The sequence below is a fragment of the Pinus tabuliformis genome, chromosome 1_2 (assembly GCF_031772625.1).
Source record: "Pinus tabuliformis cultivar Carrire ecotype Pingquan chromosome 1_2, CPIR1, whole genome shotgun sequence".
NCBI lineage: Eukaryota > Viridiplantae > Streptophyta > Pinopsida > Pinales > Pinaceae > Pinus > Pinus tabuliformis.
The window spans coordinates 1,293,055,934-1,293,065,007 of record NC_142298.1 but is presented as its reverse complement, the minus strand read 5'-3'; the positions used below and the strand labels follow the sequence as shown (position 1 = coordinate 1,293,065,007).

Sequence of the window (9,074 nt, the reverse complement as noted above, 5' to 3'; positions counted from 1 at the left end):
AAAACTCTGTACAATAAGCGCTAATGGATGAGAATGTAATGTCCCCACCAAGGAATCAAAATTAAAACCAATATTTGTTTTTAATGAAGCTCATCTGTCGTCTATTCCTGTATATGGGAACGTGTCATACCTGAGCATGGCCAAGACGTTGTTTTCCTTCGTTCTTTTCATGCTTTGATGATGTGAAGCGAATCTTTCCTCTCTCTTTTGGCCATCAGAGAAAGGAAATCTCATCCTCCCTTGCTTCATATCACGTGATATTTCTTTTTGCTTTATATGGTTGGGTTTATAGCAAATTTCTTTTCTATTTTGCTCCATATTAGGTGGTATTTCTGGATTGTTTATATGGTCGTGGCTTTATGTGGTATTGTGATAGGCTTTACTTGAATCCTTGCTTCGATGTTTCCAAAATTTGTCGATGGTTTTTTGTCACCTTATGAAATGCCTGTTTCTATCACAAATTGCGTTTTGACTTGCTGGATATGGTCCATGCTTCTCTCGCTTCTTTGGGACGCTTGTTAGTGTGACGGAGTAAAACCATTCTACTTTTGTGCTTATAAAACCATTATACACTTGCGCTCATAAAACCATTCAAGGTGTGTAAAAGGAATATATGTATTACAAACAAAAGGAGCAAATCACTTTTATGATCTCGAGATATAATAGTCGAATATCTTTTAAAAGGTTTCACACCTTCAAAACAATCTAATATTTATTCTCTTCGGTTTAATATCATTCTCTTCACTTTAAAACAATCTCATATTTATTCTCTTCGGTTTAATATCATTCTCTTCACTTTAAACATGTTAACTGTCGAACATCTATTTAATGACCAAAAATAATAAGTATCCATAACACAAGGCTATGGACATTTCTTAGAATTTATACGTAAAGAAATACAATGTACCCGTTATGTAACTAAAACCACATGCTTTGATAATGAAAAATTTCTATACCTTTTTATTACTCCCTGCCATCTGGCAATGGCCAGGGACTATAGGAATCGAAAAGATGGTATTTAACATTAATTTCACCTGCTTACCATTACAAATGACCAGTGACTATTATGAATAACCAAACTTTTATTGAAAAATTAATTTGATGGTCTTATTTAGCCTCTTCCCGAGGCGGGAGGGGCTAAAACATAGGTTATGTTCTTTTTTCCGTTGGCATTTGGAATTTTTGAGTAGCAGAGTAAACTAATGCGTAGCATTAGTTTCAAACATTAAGTGTTATACTGAATTAAATTAAGTCTACTATAGCAACTGAATTGAATTAATTCAAAGCTCATAAGCTTCACGGCAAGGTCGGCAAAGTCAGAGACTTGGCATGTCCGCCACGTACCACCGCTTCAATCTAGGTGCCATTCCATAAACTAGAACAATTGTCCCTTTCGCCAGATTGCATAAGAGAGTTTTCCATAAGCCAAAGTCTTTGAGTCTTCGGAGTCCCTGAGTCTTCTGCGCTAATAGTCTGATGAAGCCTTCTGCATAATAATGGAGTCCAGTCCCTTGCTAATACTCTGATGAAGCGCTCCAATGTTTGGCTGTAATCCTGTGGGCTGTTGGAGCAATTGAGGCCACCAGCGCGTCTACTGCATTATGAAAGCATAATGCATATCGAAAGTTAAACAGGTAAACAACACACACTCAGAAGAACACTCTTAAATATATCTACTGTAAAATGTTTTTAATGTGCAACATCATGCAAGTGCAAAACACATTTAAAAAACTGATAATTTTTATTGCCAAAAAGAGAAAAATCGCAATCTGGGGAAAACTGTACCAGGAGCTGTAATTGTTGCGGCCAAACAAGAACATGAATCACCAGGGCGTGATTGAGGCTGTAACGAATGACTATCCAATTGCTGAGCGAAAATTCTGTGTTGTTTACTTGAAATCTTCTTCGTCGAAATCTTAGTGGCCGGCACTGAAATTGAATTTAGCCGAGCCGCACAGGTTGTCACAGATTGTAAAGGCTTGCCTACTTAACAAATTTATGAAAACAATTTAAATGCATCGCAAATGTTTATGAAAACAATTTAAATGCATGTCAAAGAAAAAATGGTTGTGGTGCCAATTTGTTTGATTAAGAAATAGAAAAATTGCAAAGAATTTCTGGACTAAAAACAAAAATTAATGGGAAATTTTTTTATGTCCATATTTGATAAATTCGGAAAAGAAAAAATAAATGCATCTTCCTTTTTAGCTCTTCTTGGTGGTTGTTGGCAATGGAGGAAAACCTGGAAATCGATGCCAAGGAGCCCTGCGGTGGATACCCATCCATCTTCGTGTCAGCCGTGTCACAACTCCTCTGCAGAAGACAAAGGCAAAGACTCCGTTAGCAGTAGGAAAAAAAATGTATGGGAAAACAGGTTCGTGGTAAAAATATGTATACAGCCAGATGTTGGTCAGGCTGGGCCTGAAGGTATACATGTTTAGCACCCGCCTGAGCCGTGCTAGTGTAGGTGTTGCACTAGGAAAGACCTGGTCCGAAAACTGTCGCTTGCTATGCTTTAAAGATTAAGACTGCAAACAAAAATTAATGGGAAATTTTTTTATGTCCATATTTGATAAATTCGGAAAAGAAAAAATAAATGCATCTTCCTTTTTCTCTAGAAATAAAGAAATTTGGGGACTGAGATTCTTTGAATTTTTTTTTGAGAGTCTCTAAATTGCAAGGAAAAAATTAATAGAATTTTTTTTATATGCAATTTTTCACAACTTCGAGAAACAACACGCTCTTCTTGGTGGCTGTTGGCAATGGAGGAAAACCTGGAAATCGATGCCAAGGAGCCCTGCGGTGGATACCCATCCATCTTCGTGTCAGCCGTGTCACAACTCCTCTGCAGAAGACAAAGGCAAAAACTCCATTAGCAGTAGGAAAAAAATGTATGGGAAAACAGGTTCGTGGTAAAAATATGTATACAGCCAGATGTCAGTCAGGCTGGGCTTGAAGGTATACATGTTTAGCACCCGCCTGAGCCGTGCTGGTGTAGGTGCTGCACTAGGAAAGACCTGGTCCGAAAACTGTCACTTGCTATGCTTTAAAGATTAAGACTGCGAGAGAAAGTGGAGTGGAGATCAGACAACCTGTGCATGCGAGAAACCCTCGGCGGTGTGGCCGCAAGGACTTTTAACATGGGGATACCATAACTCGGCTGCCCATGCTAGTGCAGTGACAGCGCCGAGGAAGAGCTGGGGCGGAAACCCTGGCTTGCTGTGGTTTGGAATGCGACGCTGCGGAAGAAGTGCAATTTCGGGATCGGAGAAACCCTACCTGCGAAAAACCCTTGGTGGTGTGGCCGGAAGGCCTTTTAACAAGGAAAATCCCTGAGTTAGCCGCGTACAGGAAAAATCGATGGTTAGTCTGGCTAGACCAAAATCCCGACCGTCGGCAGGAGGGGTTGGTCTGCTCCCACTGGGCAACATTGCAAATGGCTAGAGGTAGTGGGGGGGGCGCACTGGGCAGGCTGAGGTAAAGCGTCTGTCTGGCGTGAGGACCGTCGGATGTGACTGCGAACAGGTGGACGGCGGGAACGCAGGGAGGATCAGGTGGAGACATGAGAGACAGGCACATCTGGTTCTGGAAAATTGCGATGGCCCGTTGAAATATCGTGTGTTTAATTAGTATTCACAGTCTGGGGAAAATCGTACCTCCACCCTTCATATCCAACTGAGCTGCAAATGGATAGAAATCCACCAGAAGTAACGACGATTGCAGGAAAATCGTTGAAATATCGTGTGTTTAATTAGTATTCACAGTCTGGGGAAAACCGTACCTCCACCCTTCATATCCAACCGACCTGCAAATGGATAGAAATCCACCAGAACTAACGACGATTGCAGGAAAATCCTTCTCGGCTGTAACGTCTGGTGTTTTATGGAAAAAAGTACTGGTAGGTAACTCCCGGCTCTAAAAAGATATCGAGGGCGGACAGGAACATGCTATGCTTGGCAGCAGCGATGGCAGGTGCAACTGTGGAAACCCTGGACACCTTTACTTTCATTTGGTCATCTGCCATGGCTGCAGGATAGAAACGGCTCCCTGTGGTGGTGAATATGCGAAGTGCAGTGTGTTGGTGAAACCTTACTTGTCGCCATGATCATTAATTTACCATTCCACTTGTTGATCACCATGCATAGTGCCATTTGTGTGACCCACCTGCATGTATGACACATGTCCCATCCTCTTATTCTGCAGTGTATACAGAAATGTTTGCTTGATGTGGAAGAAGAAATGAATGAGCACCGCTAATAACCAACTAAATGCCTTGGGTTTTTTCTCGCAGCGTATTATGGAAATTTAAATATTTGTCGTAAGATATTAGATATGCGACTCTAAACTTACAAGATTTTCATGTTTAAACTCGCTTCTATTTATGTTGCATCTGGAATATTATCAAAGCATATAGAGGTAAGGACGCTTCGAAAGGCGAAAAGGGTTCTATTTCATTTCAAATTTTATCCATATTATTTTGTGGTCTCCTTCCATACTTCACAAGCAGCGGCTAACCACTCCATTTACTAGTGTCACGGATCACTTTTCATTACCTGAACGAGCAAGACCGGCCTTCCAGCGTTTTTAGCTGAGCGTTTCAAAGGACAAATGAAGATCTGACTTTAATCTGTTTTAACGATTCTTATATTATTTTAACTTCCTTAATTTATTGCAAATTCATGATAAATGAAGATCTGACTTTAATCTGTTTTAACGATTCTTATATTATTTTAACTTCCTTAATTTATTGCAAATTCATTTTTGTTACTTCGGCGAAGTCAATTGTTTGATTTCGCTATTATCTCTTAAATTCTAAAATATTCTTAAACTTTACTATAAAAATAAATTCAGCATCCAATCACCAACCTATTTTATTCCATTGCAAACATTAAAATAATTTCATACTTTTGTCTTACCCAATTCTTCTAACGCTGACATGGTTGAACCTGCAAAGGTTTCGTGCCATAGGGTTTAACGTCATACTGAGCTTGGTGGCAACAGTGGTTATCCACGTAGCCTTCACCTACTATACTCTTCCTGTAAGTATATTGTTCATTGTAATGTTTACCAACAAAACTCCAACCTATTTGAATTATGATACTCCCTCATCTACTTTTTATGTGATGTTGGTGAGCAGGGATGGATACCATCTCTGAAACTCCCTATATACATTGACAACATCCACAAGGCAAAGCATGGAAGCGACTCAGAGACGTACGATACTGAAGGGAGGTTCGCTCCTGAAAAGTTTGATGCCATCTTCAGCAAATACGCTACAAAACACCCCAACAAACTCAATTTCATGGAGATACAGTGCATGCTCAAGGCCAATAGGAATTCAAATGACTTTCTTGGATGGTAATGGCAATTATACTTTTTCTGCGGATTGAATCTTGATGGTAGATTTCAAGAATATATATAAAAAATTAATGATATCAAATTTCTAATTTATCAAATTTTGAAATATTTTTTAAATCTACAATCAATAAGTGAACTAATTTAATTATAATATATAACATTTTTGGATTGCCCAGGGGCGCAGCTGAACTGGAATGGACGTTCCTGTACCTTATCGGCAAGAACAAGGAAGGGTTTGTTGAGAAAGAAACGATAAGAAGAATATTTGATGGGAGCTTGTGGGAAATATTGGCAAAACAGAATTCATCTCGCAAAAGACGCTAAATGTCTACTAATAAAAAAATAACAGGGTCATCTCTAGACCAAGAAATAAGGGCATGTTGGAAAGCCAAATGTCCTCCGTTCCAGCAGGCTGCCAGGACGTAGGTCGAGAAGGGAAAGCACGCTCGTTGGCAATGGCCCACAATCCAGAAATACTACTGACATATGGGGGCGAAAGTAAGTCGTTCGGGAAGGTAAGGTCAGGCAATGCCTAGTTGGTACAGTCCATATTTCATTCTGAAGCAGATCACGTTGGGCCCAAATATCACGGTTGGCAGTGTTCATAGTATCCCTCTCTTTTTCTAACAACTACTGCAACAGCTACAAAAACAGGAACATAAATAGCGGCCAGAAGGAAACAACAACTTATCCAGAAACTGTTTTTCTACAATTTTACAACAGAATTAAAATTGCATTCTCGGGCTAAACTTAATGCAGGGACTTGCTGCCTCGCAGCTTCCCTTGTTAATAGAAGAAATATGCCAACAAAGATAGTAATCTGATAATCATATATCCAGTAGTATTATAATATTAATATATTAATATGAGAAGATTAATCTATCAATAAGTTAATAATAATATAGTATTTTTGAATTATTAATGTCCTAGTTAGCTATTCTAATATAATATATAAATGAATTAATATTAATATTAATGCATTTATTAAGGTTATATTCAATTAATAATATATTCAGATTAATATTAAGAAAAACATTTATGAAGGAATTTAGTTTTGTTGGTATGGTATACATTTCGTGTCCCTAATTCACTAGGTTCAAGATTATTGAGACATTTTCTTAAGTTGACCTTAGTGGCATTTAAGAAATTGTTGTTCTATTTGGTGAAATAGTGACAACCATTTATACAAATTTATTCATTTTGTCAAGAAAGAATGCACTCATTGCTATTCAAAAAAAACTATTAAAAGAACAATTCAAACCAAGGAAGGTTTCTTATTATATGATATGGTTTGCTAATTGCATGATTAAAAAACTCAAAAGGTGGAAGTGTACTAGAAAATTAGAAATCATGTAATTTTGTGCATGAGAAGATAAAGATAAATAAAATAAAGATTTTGTTTACTCAATTAAAGTATACTTAATTAGTTAATTAATTAATTAGAATAATTTAATTATAATAGGATTAATTAAAATAATTAAATTATTTAATTAATGAAAAAAGGAGAAGATTAAAAAATACATTTAACTATTATGTGTAAGAAATACTTAATTAGAGCTTCTCCTCACATAGGTATCTATATTATTATGAAATGGGAGTTTGTAGAGATAGTGAGGGTTTACATATGAAAGGAGGCCTTGTTTATCGTTGTTGTCGTAGCTAATTGATATGGCATTGTCTTAATTGTAGATCTAGTTTTAGACAGATATGTAGTTTCTAAAAAGGATTGGCCTAGAGAAACCCCAACTGGTGAGTTTCGTGATCTGAATTTGTATGGCGCTAAAGTGTGGGATACATACACCGATGATTACTATTGTTGAAATATGGCAACAAGAATATTCCAATTTAATTTCTCCTTGAATTAAATTGTGAATTTAAATCGAATTTAGTCTTAACAACTACTTGGAAATAATTAATTAATTTATTTTAAATTAATTAGTTGGAGAAATTCAAGTTAGAAGTCTTTCTGAAGTCATGCAAGAGTTATCCCTTAAATTAAGGAGATAAGATTGAGTTAGATTTGAGTTGTAATTAATTAACTCAGTTTATTGAGTGAAGTCTAGTTAAATTAGTTCCAAATTGTTTGAGGAACTAATAGTGAGTTAACAATCAATTGATGCATTAATGCACTCAACTAGTGCTACTCCAGTTAACTGAAGATTCCCTCATCAGAAACTCATGCATGTCTATTCTGACAAATACCCAGTTGAGATTAATGTTTAAGGACAATGTACTATCAGTTGCATGTGTTTTCTCATGGAGAAAACTCATGCATGCAGTCAAGGATTCATCCTTGAGGATTGTGCAGTTTTGGAAGGCTAATCATCCACAAGGAACAGTGCAAGGAAATAGGAGCTTGGAGGGTAGAGAAGAAGGCCGGAGAGAAGCCAAGATTGCTTGTTAGCATTTGTGAGGATTGTAATGAGAGCTGGTTAGCAGTGAGAGCTAAGGCTTTGTATAATTCCTGTGTATTTCCATCATGTAGGATAATACAATAGTGTGGGGTTTTAAAAAAAAAAATTGATAGTAGAAGTAGGTTATAGTATTTTGCTTTGATTTATATTCCATTATCGGGTTAACCTATCATAGATGTTCTACATGGTATCAGAGCTGTGAACAGTATACTGAGAAGAGAATTCGAAGTTTGAAGTTCGGGGTTGCAAGTGAAAATCGAATTCATATCATACTTCAAGGTTGACCAATGGCGTTCTATGGATTGAGACTTGAGTATGCCTTGGAAGGTAGCTCGAATTACATAGCATGGAAAGATAGAATGGAGGCTGTATTATAAGGCAATGGCTTGAAGGAATTCATTGACTAAGAAATCCCAAAGCCAGCTTCAACTAATTCACAAGAGTTGGCTGAGTGGAAGAAGTGTGTGGTGAAGGCGAGATGGATCATCCTTGAGGGAGTTCGAGACCATATTGTCACAAGTCTCCATGGGAAGGATACTCCATTTTCAATGTGGAAGACACTGAAAGACCTCTACCAGAACAGTAGCAACCAGAGGAAATTGGCGCTCAATGATAAGCTTCGAAGAATCAAGATGGAGAAGGGCGATACTATTTCCACATATCTGAACAAGCTCACCACCTGTAGAGATGAGCTTGGTAGTGTGGGAATAATTACTGCTGATGATGATATGGTGAGCCTCGCTCTCCTTGGCCTTCCAAAGAGTTGGAATAACTACCAGGACTCTGTGAATGGAAGGGAAAAACTATCGGATTGGGAACGACTGTGGTCAGATCTTATGTAGCAGGAGATTAGGAGGAGCGCATGAGATGGTGCTTCATCTAAGAATGATGATGAAGAAAATCTAGACTTAGGAAGTAAGGCAAGGAAAGGGAAGGGGAAGGCTTCCCATTTCAAATTGAAATCTTCTCATGGAGGGAAGAAGGGTGACATGTTTAAAGTAAGATTCTTTAATTGTCATAAGATGGGACATTATGCAACTAATTTGCATCGAAAAAGTCCAAGAATGGATCCTCAGAAGGATTGGAAGGTGAGGCATTAGCCTCTCAGTTCGAAATGGACTTTATCCTCATCGCATGCATGGTGTCATCGATGATGGGTTGTGTCTGGTATCTTGACAGTGGAGCCTCATTCCACATGACTATTGATAAAAATTTATTCAGTGCCTTGGAGGAGAAAGACTTCAAGATGCGCATAGAGATGGGTGATGACGAAAGGTATAGTGTTTCAGGAGTGGGCACAGT

The 9,074-nt window shown here is 37.9% G+C and overlaps 1 long non-coding RNA gene across 2 annotated transcripts; it reads right to left on the bottom strand.

Annotated features, from left to right (window-relative positions):
* Nucleotides 1-1,791: 1,791 nt before the first annotated feature.
* On the bottom strand, nucleotides 1,792-4,180 carry LOC149210955 (uncharacterized). 2 transcript variants are annotated; one of them, XR_016252974.1, is made up of 6 exons: nucleotides 3,782-4,180; nucleotides 2,965-3,656; nucleotides 2,775-2,845; nucleotides 2,434-2,528; nucleotides 2,243-2,313; nucleotides 1,792-1,986 (listed from the first exon to the last, which is right to left on the bottom strand). It is a non-coding gene; the product is annotated as an uncharacterized LOC149210955 (long non-coding RNA). The 2 variants fall into 2 exon arrangements; XR_016252973.1 differs by lacking the exon at nucleotides 1,792-1,986 and having other exon boundaries at nucleotides 2,115-2,313; nucleotides 3,782-4,177.
* Nucleotides 4,181-9,074: the final 4,894 nt, after the last annotated feature.